Below are 14,650 nucleotides of genomic sequence, written 5' to 3' on the forward strand. Positions count from 1 at the left end.
ATCAATGCCGCCCAACGAGGCCAGCACGAGCAGTCATCCGCGGTCCCCTGGCCCTGCGCACGTTTGTCTTTGAAACCGAGCATCAATGCCACAGAAAGTGCCCGGGCGCCAGCTGGAGCCATCATCCGACGTGCCATGGCTTTGGTCCCATGGTCTTCGCAACCGAGCATTCGTGACACCCGACGGGGCCAGGACACCAACCCTTCCGACACGAGCATTCGCGCATGTTCTTTGGCCACACAACGGCGCCAGCACGAGCAAAATCATCAGCGGTGCGGTGGCCTTGCACGGCCTTTTGTCTTTGGAACCAACCATCAGTGCCACGGGAAGTGCCGGAGTCCCGGCATCCGCGGTGCCAAGTCATTGCGCCCTTGGTCTCTGCAGCGGGGCATGCCGGGCACTCCCAACCATTGCAAGCAAGCAAGCAAGCAACAAAGAAAGTAAGTAAGTAAGTAAGTAAGTAAGTATTACATATAGGGGCGGGACATGCGGGGAGTTCTGCGAAACGTGCACTACGGGGCACACGCGTACCTACCGGGGCATACCGACCCCTATTGGGGCACACGTGTGCATATCGGGGCATACCGGGCCTATCAGGGCACACGCGTACATACCGGGGCATACCGAGCCCTACTGGGGCACACGTGCGCATATCGGGGCGTACCAAGCCTATCGGGGCATTCGCATGTATCCCAAGGCATACCGAGTCTATCCGGGCATACGCGTTCATACCGGGGCGTAACGGGCCTATCGGGGCATACTTGGGCATATCCGGGCAAAAAATGCCCAAAACTTGCGCAACCTTGGCAACCGTGGTCCATTCCTCACTATATGCCATGGCCTTGTGCCCATGGTCTTCACAAGACAGCATCCAAGGCGCCTGAAAGGCCAAGGGAGCCCAACCCAGCAATGCCCAGCCAAGGCCAGGCATTCCAGTGCCTGCCCGGGCAAAAACGCCCAAAGCATGCCCCATTCCTTAGCCTATCCAGGCAAAAACGCCCAAAACCAGCCCATTCCAGTGCCTATCCGGGCAAAAACGCCCAAAGCATGCCCATTCCTTAGCCTGTCCAGGCAAAAACGCCCAAAACCAGCACATTCCAGTGCCTATCCGGGCAAAAACGCCCTAAACCTGCGCATTCCAGCGCCCCGCAGCATGCCACCCTCCTATAGGGTTTGCGCAACCAACCCGCCTAACCACCAGTGGCAACCAAAGGTGCTGTTAGCGACGACTTCTGAAGACGCAACGAGACGCGACGGGTTTGCGCCCAGACGCGAGGAGACGATGCGGGATCTGCGCCCAACCATGCCTACACCCGCCGACTTGTTGCGGGAGCTGCTTGCCCAAGCATGCCTAGCGTGCAAGGCCTGCGTGCCCAAGGTCTGTGTGCAAGGCTAGTGCCCAAGGCTAGTGCGCAAGGCTAGTGCCCAAGGCTAGTGAGCAAGGCCTGGGTGCAAGGCTAGTGTGCAAGGCTTGTATGCAAGGCTAGTGTGCAAGGCTGCTGTGCAAGGCTTGTGGGCAAGGCTGGTGCGCAAGGCTAGTGCCCAAGGGTTGTGTGCAAGGCTAGTGCCCAAGGCTAGTGCGCAAGGCTCGTGCCCAAGGCTAGTTCGCAAGGCTTGTGTGCAAGGCTAGTGCGATGGGCCAGTGCCCAAGGCTTGTGAGCAAGGCTTGTATGCATGGCTTGTGCGCAAGGCTTGTGTCCAAGGCTTTTGTGCAAGGCTCGTGCGCAAGGCTAGTGTGCAAGGCTTGTGCGCATTGGCAGGTAGCCCACCACCATGCACGATCCAAATGCCACTCACGCGACAACACGGTGCCAAGCCGGGCATGGTGTGCACTCAAAACCAATCAACGGACAGAGGTCATGCGTCATGGGGGGGATCTAGCAAGGCCATGGGGAAGGTCATGGAGGACCTTGGAAGCAAGCGCAAGACGAGAGCGAATCGAACAAGGGGCCAGGACGGGGCCTTGTGCCCATGGTCTTCGCAAGACTGCGTCCAAGGCGCCCGAAAGCCCAAGGGAACCCAAACCCGGCCGACACTTGCAATCGCACATGCTCTCTGCAACACACCATCAATGCCGCCCAACGGGGCCAGCACGAGCAGTCATCCGCGGTCCCCTGGCCCTGCGCACGTTTGTCTTTGAAACCGAGCATCAATGCCACAGAAAGTGCCGGGGCGCCAGCTGGAGCCATCATCCGCGTTGCCATGGCTCGCTTGGCCTTGGCTTGCCAGGCCCCGACACGAGCAATCGCGCATTTTCTTTGCAACCGACCATCATTGCCGCCCAACGGGGCCAGCACGAGCAGTCATCCGCGGTCCCCTGGCCCTGCGCACGTTTGTCTTTGAAACCGAGCATCAATGCCACAGAAAGTGCCGGGGCGCCAGCTGGAGCCATCATCCGCGTTGCCATGGCTCGCTTGGCCTTGGCTTGCCAGTCCCCGACACGAGCAATCGCGCATTTTCTTTGCAACCGACCATCAATGCCGCCCAACGAGGCCAGCACGAGCAGTCATCCGCGGTCCCCTGGCCCTGCGCACGTTTGTCTTTGAAACCGAGCATCAATGCCACAGAAAGTGCCGGGGCGCCAGCTGGAGCCATCATCCGACGTGCCATGGCTTTGGTCCCATGGTCTTCGCAACCGAGCATTCGTGACACCCGACGGGGCCAGGACACCAACCCTTCCGACAGGAGCATTCGCGCATGTTCTTTGGCCACACAAAGGCGCCAGCACGAGCAAAATCATCCGCGGTGCGGTGGCCTTGCACGGCCTTTTGTCTTTGGAACCAACCATCAGTGCCACGGGAAGTGCCGGAGTCCCGGCATCCGCGGTGCCAAGTCATTGCGCCCTTGGTCTCTGCAGCGGGGCATGCCGGGCACTCCCAACCATTGCAAGCAAGCAAGAAAGAAAGTAAGTAAGTAAGTAAGTATTACATATAGGGGCGGGACTGTAGACACCCCATTTTGCTCTACCTTAATCGATAAAGAAATTAGGGTTTGTTTTCCGTCGGTTTTCCAATGTCTTTCTTTCCCGCATCCGTTTGTTACATTTCTAAATATTTTTGGTCGTTTCCGTCGTGTTTCGTATTTTCCCGCTAAATGTTGAGAAGGATTATTCAGAAAAATCTAAACCAGAGAGAATTGGGACCCGTTTGGTGGGCCCGCATTGGGTGCTTCGATTAAATTTGGATCGAGAAAGTTGGACCCATTTGGTGGGGCCGCATGATGCATTTTGATTAAATTTGGACTCGTTTGGTGGGCCCGCATTGAACATTTGTTTAAAATCGAATCGACCGAGGGCCCACATTGTGGGGCCCGCGTTGTGGGGCCTCAGTGGGGCCTCTTGTGAGGCCTCTTATGAAGAGCAATGATGGTAGCTCTCCACTAAGACAACATGATGGGCCCTCCACTAAGAGCAATAATGATGGACTCTCCACTAAGAAACATGATGGGCCCTCCACTAAGAGCAATAATGATGGACTCTCCACTAAGCAACATGATGGGCCCTCCACTAAGAGCAATAATGATGGACTCTCCACTAAGAAACATGATGGGCCCTCCACTAAGAGCAATAATGATGGACTCTCCACTAAGAAACATGATGGGCCCTCCACTAAGAGCAATAATGATGGACTCTCCACTAAGAAACATGATGGGCCCTCCACTAAGAACAATAATGATGGATTCTCCACTAAGAGGGACAACATGATGAGCTCTCCACCAACATATCTCTCTCTCTCTCTTTCTCTCCCTATATATATCTCCCTTCCCATCCATAAGAAGGAGGAAAAAAAAAAAGAAATTTATCTTCCATTATCTCTTTCTCTTCCATTATCTCTTCTAATCACTCCCTCCAATCCCTTTCCTCAATATATTCTTCCATCCCTCTCCCTAATATTCTTCTTCCATTATCTCTTCACTCCCTCAATCACTCCCTCTAAACACTCCAGAGAAAGCGAAAGACGGCGGAGCGGATCGGCGGCGGCAGGATTTTTTATATTTTTTTGGATTGGGCGGAGATCTTCACCACAGGTAGGTGCATTGTTCTCAAAATATTTCTGTATTTTTCCGAATTTTTCTGATTTTTTCCGCAAATTGTGTTTTAAAAATGGAAAACTCTTCAAAAAATATCTTTTGACGAAGAAAAATTAAATTATATACCAAACAGATTCTAAAATTAATGAAATTTCGTGGGAAAATAATATGTTACTGATTCATTTTACCATGAATTTGTAAAGATTTTTGGAGTTTATTTGGTATATTATTTAATATTTTCTTTGAAACTTATCAGATTTTAGGAGAATTATTACTAACATCAGATCATCATTAAAATTTATAAAATTTTTACAGTAGTCTTATCTTCCATATTACTTGTTACTGTAAACTTTTCGTGTGATTTGGATCTGTTTTAATATGGGATGTAGTGTTAATTTATAATCTGGTCTGGAAATTGTAAAATCCGAAATTGGTAGTAAATAATTTCTAAAATTCATGAAAATCTCACTGCATGCTATTTTGATTCATATAGTATTTCTGTAGAAATTTCATAGAATTTAGAGTTATATTTCTACTCGTTTATGTGTTAATTGTGCAATCTGGACATTTAATGGTTTAATCAAGATTAAATGTGAATTTAATGTAAAAATATGCAAAACTCATCCTGTAAGCTACATACATTTTCATCTTGCTGCTGTAGAAATTTCAAATCATTTCGAATTTATTTGCAACAATTTCACTTGTAAAACCGCTCATATGCTTAAAATTGATAAAATCCATGGAAAATTCGAAATTAATTGAAAATCATATAAAAATTCCTAAAGAACTTTAAAATTCTGTCACATGTTCACTCCTTAATCCATTGAAACAGAAATTTTAGGATCTTTAGATTTTCCTGGAAAAATGGCCCGTGCATCCATAATCGTATCCCAATTGCAACTTGATCTTTGACAATTTGAATATTTAAGTTATAGCATGTTGTTGGCTCCGAGGTTAGTGTCCACGGAAATCCTGAGATTCTGCCAGGCAATAAGATGCTATAACCTAAGTATTAAATTGCACAAGGAAAGAGCGCACGATTCCCTCCTTTGGATGCCATTCAAGGCCGAAATTGGTGAACCCTAGAACCATTGGTAATCCTTAAATGTCTAGAAACTGAAAATCTTCGAAATCTGAAACTCATTAACCTCGAGAACTTAAATCGATTTATCTTGTGTCTTTCGGAACCATTGGATTATGGTTTCCAATCTAAGAACCATTAGAGCCCAATTTAGGAACACTGGTGTCGTGCCGTGTCCTAGGTTTTAGGGAGTCCTAGAGTTAGGAGTCCAGCCTCATCACGGACGCTTGCTATGAATAGCAACCGTACCATAGGTCTAGTTACACTAGTCACCCAATCCTTCCCTAGGACAAGCCTAGTAAACTAGGATGTAGGCAAACCTGCATTAGTCTAAGGGACAACTTGCATTCAGATAAGAATCATATAGCATCTTAGATGAAATCCTAAGATAATAAAATCCTCAACTTGAATTAAATAATTCCTCTTAAAACTGTTGAAACAGTCAAATCCGTCTAAGTCGGTGTCCTAGTTGAGTTAGGCATATGTAGCTTAGCTTAGGTGCACCGAACTACGTCGACTCTGATCCCAGTGAGGCTTGGGTACGTAGGCAGCTTGGATGTCTGACGGCATACCACCCGCGAGTCGGCACCACAACAAATTGTGGTGTTTTGGATATTAATTTTCTTGTAAATGCTTAATCAAATCATTTAGGGCTTTCCATGAAATTAGAATTCTAGGAGAACTTTCACTTAGAATGAATCCAGACAAATTAATAAATCAAGATACACATCTAGGATTCACATTGAAATTAGATCATAAGATGCATGTCACTTAGTTCGCACATTAACATAGAGTTGAATGAGCCATTTAAAATAAATTTAAAAGAGTTAGCTTTTGGAATCGAAGACCGATTATCGGGCAGGAATGGTGCATGTGGTGGATAACTCCCCATACCTTCCATTCTCGTAACCAGGTAGCGAGTCTAGATTTCTGGTTAATTATGGGTCCTAGATCCCACATCTAGGTGGCGACTCTGTCAGTCTCTTTCGTGTGGAATTCGGATTGCCTTAGTGATCCCAAGTTCACATGAAAGACGAATTCAAATCAACAAATAAAATGCACACGCCAATCGCGTGGGTACGAGAGACCACGAGAGAGGCGCGGCGGCTCGCGCCCCACGCCCCTCTCGCGGGATCATGTCCCACAGTCTGGCGACTCTGCTGGGGACCACCTAACTTCATTAAAATTTCAAAAGATAATTCATTTGAATTTAATTTAACTGGCTCATAAAAACTCTATACTTGTTAGATTAGTTTGTCTCGTTTTATTTTCTCATCACATTTTACTCGAACTTAATTTAACAAAACCTGAAGGCATCATAGATTGCGCGAACTTATTGCACACACTTACATCACTTGCATCTAAACCCTTGCATTTCACATGCACACACGTCCTATTTTAGGAACCCGGAGTGTTATCTAGCATGGTTGACTGGGATTTCATCACCTGGTGCCTCTGTGCTAGAGAAGCATTCCACCCTTAGCCTAGTACCTTTATGGTGCGTAAACGGATCTCTTGTTCACGTACTGATACGCCGGACACTGGTACAGTATATCGAACATGGATTCGCGCTAAGGGGACTCTTGGCCTTACCCCTAGATTAACCCACACATGCATGCAGTATACGAACACATGTGCACCACATGTGTGAGCCTAGTTTAGGATATCTTACCCATTTGTGTCTAGATTAGGCCGTAGTCCATCTTTCAATGGCTACGATCGGTCCTAGGTACACAAACAAAGTCATGAGTCGAGATCCTCTCTCCACTCCGCTAGATTAGGATTAGGGTTGATGCCTTCAGGTAACACTGTTAAAATGTGCGAAGACTAAAAACTTTTCCTTTGGGGTTAGGATATAAATCCCATCATTTCCAAAGATCTCATAGGATTAGTTATTCTTGATCTACCCGTTGAAAGTAATCCTATGCAATCTCACATTTTGATCATGTGTCTATCATTCGTCTCTTGTGGGATTCGATTGTGTCTTCATTGGCGGAAATTGTGTCTCAATCATTTGATCGTGCAATCTTGATGATCCAATCTTGCCTGTACCCTTGATCTCTTCCTCCTCTAGGGGCTACCTTTTTCAAGAATATTTCTGCTAAATCCTTCAGAGTTTACTCTCATAATCCTTGAACTAAGGGCATTCCCCTCATCATTTGGATTCATTCTATTGTCCCAATTACTTGCTTAAATGTGTAATATTTTTCAGTCATTGAGAAGGAACACTCCATGAATGCCAAGCTCATATACCTCGTGTTCATTATTTCCATGACAGGGCACTAAACACCATAGCTAACCCTACTATTCCTTGGGTTCGGATCTCTTCTCGATTGCAGAGGAAATCTGTCTCCCCGCCACCTTCTCTGAGGACCCCAGCATCTCCTTCTTTCCCATCCTCATCCTCCCCAATGGCAGAAAACCAGAACAGTAGTCTTCCACCCGCTGCTATTACCGATACTCTCACCTTGATTCTCCAGCAGCTTCAAGAACTCAAAGAAGAGAACCAAGTTATCAAGGCCCAGCTTTCTGAAAAGTTGGGGCCATCGTTGTCCAAAGATAAAGGGTCCATGCACCATACAGTTACTTCAGCCGCACCTGCCCAGCCAGTGTTCATTCCTATCCCTGACAAAACTGAAGAAGATTTTGAAAAAGAGCAGTACAGCGAAGATCGCAGCAGGCCTTCTCAGTCCATGGTTGATAAAGTAGTTATGGAGAAATTAGAAAGTCTTACCAGGAAGGTTCAGGACATTCAGTTTCAGGACCAGGGTAGTTTCAATCCAAGTGACCTCACACTGTTCCCAGAAATCCGTCTCCCAGCCAATTTTCAAATGCCGGACTTTGATAAATATGATGGTGTGGGTTGTCCAATCACACATTTGCAAATGTTCACCATCATGTGTCAACCTCAAGGCTTATCTTCTGAGCAAATGGCTCAATTGTTCCCGGTTTCCCTAACCAAGGTTGCCAGGAGGTGGTTCATGGTCTTGGACAAGACTCGTTACAGGACATGGAAGGATATCGGCGAGCAGTTCATCAGGCAATTCAAATATGATGACGGGACAGAAATCACCAGAAAGGATTTGGAAAGGACAAAGCAAGACTTGAGGGAATCCTTTCTGACCTTTGTGAAAAGATGGAGGAGAATAGCAGCTCAGATGATGGAGCGCCCTTCTGAGGAAGAGCAGGTCCAAATAATCATGAAAAATATTTCCCCCCAGCTCCAGTATCACATGTCGTTGCAGTATTATCCGGACTTCAAACACTTTATCGTGGCAGGCACCCAAATAGAGGAGGCTATGGCTCAAGGTGTGTTCAACCGAAGTAACCCGAATACCAAAGAATTCAGGAAGCCTCCATCAGCTGAAATTAATAACCTTTCCCGCTCCAAGCCTCAGCCTTCAAAACCTCAGAACCCCATGGTGATGGATTATACCCAACCTGCTGTCGCACCTCGGCCACAGGCCCAGACAGAATTTACCCCTCTCCCTCTTCCACCATCTGTGATACTCAAGGAGTGTCTAGCCTCAGGTCGCATAATCCTGCCCGACATTAGGGCTCTTCCTAATCCTTTACCAGCAAATTGGCGAACAGATCAACACTGCGAATACCATAGAAATTCTGGCCATCTCACTGATAATTGCATTGCCCTAAAATTCAGAATCCAGAGGTTGCTCGACAATAAAAGCCTTGTGTTTGAGCCAAGTCCCGTTGCTACCAATAACCCATTATCAAATCATGCAGTACTGCAGCCAGCCGTTCGCAATGCTTAAATAACTGAAGGTTCAAAGGGGCACAGGTCCGGTTGCAATGAAAAGAATCAGAAGTTGAAAGTACCATTTATGAGCCAGCTTTCGCCGAGCCTCCGAAGCTAGACAGTTGCGGCAGTTAAAGTTTTAGTCGTTTATTATTTTATTTTGAGTCAGCCATCATGGTCAGTACAATTGTTGAGTCCGGTTCTACAGTTCAAGGTTAATGCCTAGTCCAGGCAAGTTATCTTTTGCTTTTCTTTTAGAGTTGTGAATCCTGAACATGTTCAGGATAGGTTGTGAGATGTAGTATCTTTTTCTTTAAATAAAATTTCAGTTCCAATAGTTCACTTGTGTCTATTTCTTAAGTGTGCTTCTGATCTTAAAATAAGACTCCCTCCTCAAATGAGGACAAAATTGACGAAACTCCACTTGAGTCACAACGATTACTTGAACAAGAGGAGGAGCGCCAATCTCAGCCTTTCAAAGATGAAATTAAAGTGGTAAACACTGGCACTGAAACCTTGATCCAGTAAATGCCGATTGAAAATACATTACCCTCTGAAGAGTGTGAAGAATTGGTAAACCCATTTTGAGGATAAAAAGATGGTCCGGTAAGCGTTACCATTAATGCCAAGAGAAAGACCCAGATAGAAGGTTCAAGAAAGAATGAAGTGAATATCATATGCTATGCAAAGGGCATGGAGTGGAAACAACTTTCATATTTCCAATCAATGACCTTGGTTCTCAAATTCATAATATAAAGCTAACAAATTCAAGATAAGAAGTTCAAGAGCAAGTATTGAAAAGTGGTCATCAGATATCAAGAGTTACAAATCCATAAATGGACGATGTCAAAGAACAAGTTTCGCTCTATGAAAGTCGAAAGCACGTATTAGAATCTTGAAAGAAGAAGATCCATTATCTCTTACCTGGAAATGCCGTCAAACTCCGAAAAAAAAAATGAATAAAAAAATAAATAATCAGTACCAGAGGGACTCTAGTAAACTAGATCGACTCCCAATCTGAACATCGGAAGGCCTCCTTTGGCCGAATAAATCCCAAAATCAGAACCCAACGTCAAAAGAATACTGGTTTGCAAACCCTTTGAGCCTAAATGAAATTTTCTTGAAAACCCATCAAACTAGGGGCATTCGCCCCGAACTACGCGAGACCTGATCCCTACACTGGGGTACGTAGGCAGCTCGGTTAAACTGAGTTCGGTCAATTCAAAAAAGAAAAGCAATTCAATCAATCCAAAAAAAAAAAGAAATTCAATCCTTTCAGAAAAAAAAAAAGGGGACAAGTTCCTAAAGAAGAGAAGTCAATTATTCCAGAAAGAAGAAAAAAAAAGAAAAATCAATAAACTTTCGAACAATTTATCTTCAAACTAGGGGCATTCGCCCTGAACTATACACGACCTGATTCCTACCTTGGGATATGTAGGCAACCTATTCACAGGTTCGGTCGAAATCTTTGTTGAACCTTAAGCCATTCTTTGAAAAGCCCTATCCTACCTATAAAGTCCTTCCGGTGTTCAGAACTAATGATCTAGGTCCCGAAACAAAAAAAAAAATGATGATGAATAAAAAAAAATGGAGTTTGAAGATCTGCTAGACTGAAAACCTGAAAGGGCGGTTTAGGCAAAATTTAAGATCATTCCCCTGTTAAGTTGAAAACCCGAAAGGGCGGCTTAGGCAAAAGCTAAGGGGATAGCCTGCTGAATCGAAAACCTAGAAAGACGGTTCAGGCAAAAGTTAAGGCTACCACGGTCCGCCAAGTTAAAAACCCTGAAGAGGTGACTTGGTCACGGTAAGAGAATCATTATAAGAAGGCTACAGCCAGTATCAAGACTGAAGATCAACTGAAGTTCAAGCAAATTTATAAGAAGGTTACAGCCGGTATCAGGACTGAAGATCAATTGAAGTTCAAACAAATTCAAGTGACATCCTCAAAACTGGGGGCATTGGAGCTAAGCAATCCTAGGAGTTGTAATTAAATCATTGAGGCATTACTGTTTTAAGGAAAAAGTCCAGTGTTTACCAATTGAAAAAAATATTCCTTGAAAGGATAGACTTACCAAATAAAACGTTAACTAAGTCAGAAGCATTACTGTGTCTGTCAGTATAGTTAATCAATCGTTGTTATTCTATGTTCACTCCTTTAGAGCTCCTCAATCCTTTGAGTAGTGCCTTTTATCTAAGTTTTCTATTTAAAAAGAGTCAATCGTCATCCATATGTCCAAATGATGCAACTGTCTCGGTGAAGGAGGCCCGGCCTCGTCAGCTCCCTGCGATTGTACCTGAAAAAGTTCGAGAATCTAGTCAAACAGCTATATTTCAAAGATGATCAACCCAGAAGAATTCAGAAGTAGAAACATCAGAAAGCCCAGCTTCCGTAAAAAGATCATACCCCAGGAAGGCATCTTAAGCTTGGAAGAGCCTCAGATGCAATGATGGTCGAGCCAATTTCTCAGAAAGATGAACCGTTAAAATTCAGAATTTCCTTCCAGTTAGTTAAATACTATCCTGGTCAAGAAATGTTTATCAAGAGGCAAGTCCCACTTTTCCATGATTATATCCAAGAGAGCCGTTGTTCTAGATTACCAATTTCAAGTGTCTTGTTCAAGGTTTCAGTCATCCAAATCCCCAAAGACAAGACCAGCAGTCTCTTTGAGAAAAATCTTATTGAAGTTTCATAAAAGTGTTTCTAATCCATTCTTGTTAGTAATGGTTCTTCGGTTTGCCGTTTCATCATTCGTCAAAGTCCTAGTTTCCGATATCTTTGTCAGGCACGATCTATAACATCCTCGATTTCATTAAGTTCAAAAAAATCAAAAATTCATCAAATCCAATCCTATGTCAAATTCAAGTTCATGAAAAATCTCTAAATTCTTCGTTATTGAATTCATCAATCAAAGCTATCTTGTTTCTTTGAGCCTGTTTGTGAACGGTGCCTCTTTTCTCGAGTCCATTTGTAAATGGTCTCGTCTTCTCCTTGAACCCGTTTGTGAACGGTGTCTCATTTTTCTGAGTCCATTTACGGTCTCATGTCCTCCTTGAGCCCGTTTGTGGACGGTGCCTTATTTCTGAAAAATCAAAAATTCATCAAATCCAATCCTATGTCAAATTCAAGTTCATGAAAAAACTCTAAATTCTTCGTTGTTGAATTCATCAATCAAAGCTATCTTGTTTCTTTGAGCCTGTTTGTGAACGGTGCCTCTTTTCTCGAGTCCATTTGTAAATGGTCTCGTCTTCTCCTTGAACCCGTTTGTGAACGGTGTCTCATTTTTCTGAGTCCATTTACGGTCTCATGTCCTCCTTGAGCCCGTTTGTGGACGGTGCCTTATTTCTGAAAAATCAAAAATTCATCAAATCCAATCCTATGTCAAATTCAAGTTCATGAAAAAACTCTAAATTCTTCGTTGTTGAGTTCATCAATCAAAGCTATCTTGTTTCTTTGAGCCCGTTTGTGAACGGTGCCTCATTTCTCGAGTCCATTTGTAAATGGTCCCGTCTTCTCCTTGAGCCCGTTTGTGAACGGTGCCTCATTTTCTGAGTCCATTTGTGAATGGTCTCGTGTTCTCCTTGAGCCCGTTTGTGAACGGCGCCTCATTTCTGAAGTTCATTTGTAAATGGTCTCATGTTCCCCTTCATCCCGTTTGTGAACGGTGTCTCATTTTCTGAAGTTCATTTGTAAATTGTCTCATATCCTCTTCAAGCCCGTTTGTGAACGGTGCCTCATTTTCTGAGTCCATTTGTTAATGATCTCATGTCCTCCTTGAGCCCGTTTGTGGACGGTGCCTTATTTCTGAAAAATCAAAAATTCATCAAATCCAATCCTACGTCAAATTCAAGTTTATGAAAAATCTCTAAATTCTTCGTTGTTGAAGCTATCTTGTTTCTTTGAACCCGTTTGTGAACGGTGCCTCATTTCTCGAGTCCATTTATGAATGGTCTCATGTTCTCCTTGAGCCCGTTTGTGAACGGTGCCTCGTTTCTCGAGTCCATTTGTGAATGGTCTTGTCTTCTCCTTAAGCCCGTTTGTGAACGGTACCTCATTTTCTGAGTCTATTTGTGAATGGTCTCATGTTCTCCTTGAGCCCGTTTGTGAACGGTGCCTCGTTTCTCGAGTCCATGTGTGAATGGTCTCATCTTCTCCTTGAGCCCGTTTGTGAACGGTACATCATTTTCTGAGTCCATTTGTGAATGGTCTCTTATTCTCCTTGAGCCCGTTTGTGAACGGTGCCTCATTTCTCGAGTCCATTTGTGAATGGTCTCGTCTTCTCCTTAAGCCCGTTTGTGAACGGTGCCTCGTTTCTCGAGTCCATTTGTGAATGGTCTCGTCTTCTCCTTGAGCCCGTTTGTGAACGGTACCTCATTTTCTGAGTCTATTTGTGAATGGTCTCATGTTTTCCTTGAGCCCGTTTGTGAACGGTGCCTCGTTTCTCGAATCCATTTGTGAATGGTCTCGTCTTCTCCTTGAGCCCGTTGGTGAACGGTACCTCATTTTCTGAATCCATTTGTGAATGGTCTTTTATTCTCCTTGAGCCCGTTTGTGAATGGTACCTCATTTTCTGAGTCCATTTGTGAATGGTCTCATGTTCTCCTTGAGCCCGTTTGTGAACGGTGCCTCGTTTCTCGAGTCCATTTGTGAATGGTCATGTGTTCTCTTTAAGCCCGTTTGTAAACGGTACCTCATTTTCGAGTCCATTTGTGAATGGTCTCGTCTTCTCCTTGAGCCCGTTTGTGAACGGTACCTCATTTTCTGAATCCATTTGTGAATGGTCTCTTATCCTCCTTGAGCCCGCTTGTGAAAGATGTCTCATTTTCTTTTTAAAAAAAAAAAAAAAAAAAAAAAAAAAAAACCGCTTGAGAACGATCTTTGTTCTTTCTGTTCGGAATCCATTCGAAAGTGGTATCTCATTCTCTCGTTGCCCGTTTGTGAACGGCACCGCATCAGGATTTCTTATTATGTTCTAATTCTAGGATTTCATTTAGGGCCTTGCATTAGGTAGTAAATGTTTGCGTCTAAGTTCCGTTTGTGTAGAGTCTTTTGTCGATTAAAGCTACGCAAAATGGCTCTGTCATTTTGACTTTGGTATTCGATGACTACGTCATCTCTACCAAAGAGGGGCATCTGTAGACACCCCATTTTGCTCTACCTTAATCGATAAAGAAATTAGGGTTTGTTTTCCGTCGGTTTTCCAATGTCTTTCTTTCCCGCATCCGTTTGTTACATTTCTAAATATTTTTGGTCGTTTCCGTCGTGTTTCGTATTTTCCCGCTAAATGTTGAGAAGGATTATTCAGAAAAATCTAAACCAGAGAGAATTGGGACCCGTTTGGTGGGCCCGCATTGGGTGCTTCGATTAAATTTGGATCGAGAAAGTTGGACCCATTTGGTGGGGCCGCATGATGCATTTTGATTAAATTTGGACTCGTTTGGTGGGCCCGCATTGAACATTTGTTTAAAATCGAATCAACCGAGGGCCCACATTGTGGGGCCCGCGTTGTGGGGCCTCAGTGGGGCCTCTTGTGAGGCCTCTTATGAAGAGCAATGATGGTAGCTCTCCACTAAGACAACATGATGGGCCCTCCACTAAGAGCAATAATGATGGACTCTCCACTAAGAAACATGATGGGCCCTCCACTAAGAGCAATAATGATGGACTCTCCACTAAGCAACATGATGGGCCCTCCACTAAGAGCAATAATGATGGACTCTCCACTAAGAAACATGATGGGCCCTCCACTAAGAGCAATAATGATGGACTCTCCACTAAGAAACAT

This window comes from Tasmannia lanceolata, unplaced genomic scaffold (genome assembly GCF_043159265.1).
Source record: "Tasmannia lanceolata isolate RefF3 unplaced genomic scaffold, GAP_Taslan_0.1 ptg000036l, whole genome shotgun sequence".
In the NCBI taxonomy this organism is placed as follows: Eukaryota; Viridiplantae; Streptophyta; class Magnoliopsida; order Canellales; family Winteraceae; genus Tasmannia; species Tasmannia lanceolata.